Genomic DNA, 2,500 nt, shown 5'->3' with positions numbered 1-2,500 from the left:
CCATACTCCCCCCGGAGTCCAAAATCTTTGGTTTCCCGGAAGCTGCCCGCCGAGCCATTGTAGTAACGTCGGCGGATCGCTAGATGACATATTTACGGTTAGAACTAGGGCGGTATCTAATCGCCTTCGAACCTCTAACTTTCGTTCTTGATTGATGAAAACACCTTTGGCAAATGCTTTCGCTGATGTTCGTCTTGCGACGATCCAAGAATTTCACCTCTAACGTCGCAATACGAATGCCCCCAGTTATCCCTATTAATCATTACCTCGGAGTTCTGAAAACCAACAAAATAGAACCGAGATCATATTCTATTATTCCATGCACGAAATATTCAAGCAGCATTTTGAGCCCGCTTTGAGCACTCTAATTTGTTCAAAGTAAAATTGTCGGCCCATCTCGACACTCACTGAAGAGCACCGCGATAGGATTTTGATATTGAACCGGCGTTTTACCGCCGGCTCACCGACGATATGCTCCGCAAACGTGTCAGTATCACCGCGGATGCGGTGCACCGACAGCGCGGCGCACAAATGCAACTACGAGCTTTTTAACCGCAACAATTTTAGTATACGCTATTGGAGCTGGAATTACCGCGGCTGCTGGCACCAGACTTGCCCTCCAATTGTTCCTCGTTAAAATATTTAAAGTGTACTCATTCCGATTACGAGGCCTCGTAAGAGTCCCGTATCGTTATTTTTCGTCACTACCTCCCCGTGCCGGGAGTGGGTAATTTGCGCGCCTGCTGCCTTCCTTGGATGTGGTAGCCGTTTCTCAGGCTCCCTCTCCGGAATCGAACCCTGATTCCCCGTTACCCGTGACAACCATGGTAGTCGCAGAAACTACCATCGAAAGTTGATAAGGCAGACATTTGAAAGATGCGTCGCCGGTACTGGACCATGCGATCGGCAAAAGTTATCCAGATTCATCAAAATTAACGACTTCGGACGCGAGGCCCTCCGTCGATTGGTTTTGATCTAATAAAAGCACTCATCCCATCACTGGTCAGAGTTCTGATTGCATGTATTAGCTCTAGAATTACCACAGTTATCCAAGTAACTGAGTAAGATCTAAGGAACCAAAACTGATATATTGAGCCATTCGCGGTATCGCCTTAATACGGCTTGCACTGAGACATGCATGGCTTAATCTTTGAGACAAGCATATAACTACTGGCAGGATCAACCAGGGAGCTGACAGTCACTCGCGGACGAATGTAGCCGTCGTCGCTCGGACGAGAACACGACACATATCGACGCGGTCGCGGGCGCGTCCGCGTCGAATGATGTTTCGTTTTTGAACTCGTCGTACCTTTTAATATTGTACGCTCTTTGTTTTCGATGGTTCGTGCAGCGTCAACGGAGTATCTCATCCGATTGTCGCAACGATCCAACGAGAGAGTGTGCGCGCGATTTACTAATAGCGCAACTCCGAATTGGATGGTTCACGGCGAGACAATTTAAGATTCACGTTTCATTATTATCTTTTAACACAAACGCGAACACTGAAAACAGATTCAGCCCGGTGTTTGAGAGACGTCGTCCTTGGCGTTAATTTTTATAGCGCCTTATAGAGGACCGTCGCCATAGGCGACGTGCAATTCATTTGTAGGATCGATACGTGAACCGAGACGAGTTTAAACAATCGCATCGGTCGATCCGCACTGTTCAATAAAATGTTCAACGTTCGAAAAGTCCCACGGCGCAACGTGGAAGCGCGCGTTGTTGTGTTAATCGTGACATCGCGACGAATTGTAAAGTTCGACACAAAATCCACTCGAAACACCACCAACACGAGAGTGCGCACACTACGCGTGAAACCATCGAACGAACTCTTGTATGCGGCATGCAGTCCGTTGTCGAAGTCGGTCAGTCTGTGTCAGCAGGCGGCAGTTATCCGCCGCCCGTTCAGTCTCACCGCGCCGACAACGCACTACACGTCGCCCGCCCCATGTGTATGCGGCGCTCCTGTTATGACGCGTGGCAGACGGAGCGACAACATATGAACATATGATAGTCCGTCGGTGGTTCGGTCCGGTGGGGTGACGATGGTCGCCGGTGGGGGTGGGCTAGCCCTGGGGGGTGCGGGGGAGAGTGGGGGGAGGGGGTTTGGGGGGGGGGGGGTGTAGGGGGGGGGGTTCGCCGGTTGGGGTTCGTCGGCCGACTTTGCTGCTGCCGCTGCTGCGTCTACCGCGTTATTATTATTATTATTATTATTTTCTGTTTTGGTTTTTTTGATTTCCAAAAAAAAAAAATTTTTTTTTTTTTTTTTTAATTTTTTCATTCCCCTCTTGTCCATACACCTTTTTAACTTTATTTGCGTATCGTATTAGTCAGATCGTGACGTGACAGTTTGTGCGCTACTCTCAGTACAGAGTTAAATAATTTCTCAATATAATAGCATAATACAAGAGCCACCTTTGAAAAAATACATACGGTCTCACTTTTTTGAAATACGTTCAAAACATTGTAAATTATTAAAACAAAAGAGTATAATATGAAT

At 47.6% G+C, this 2,500-nt stretch overlaps 1 non-coding gene across 1 annotated transcript in view; it reads right to left on the bottom strand.

Moving 5' to 3' along the window:
* LOC140751426 (small subunit ribosomal RNA) overlaps nt 1-1,190 on the bottom strand; it is a 1,903-nt gene extending 713 nt beyond the window's left edge. Inside the window, exon 1 of the ribosomal RNA XR_012103335.1 lies at nt 1-1,190. This exon is cut by the window's left edge and continues 713 nt beyond it. This is a non-coding gene — a ribosomal RNA (small subunit ribosomal RNA).
* Between the last annotated feature and the right edge of the window lie 1,310 nt (nt 1,191-2,500).

The sequence above is a fragment of the Epargyreus clarus genome, unplaced genomic scaffold (assembly GCF_041222505.1).
Source record: "Epargyreus clarus isolate Ecla_fem2 unplaced genomic scaffold, WU_Ecla_fem_2.2 ptg000022l, whole genome shotgun sequence".
Taxonomy (NCBI): Eukaryota; Metazoa; Arthropoda; class Insecta; order Lepidoptera; family Hesperiidae; genus Epargyreus; species Epargyreus clarus.
The sequence above is the reverse complement of the archived record's forward strand: the minus strand, read 5'-3'. Positions and strand labels throughout refer to the sequence as shown.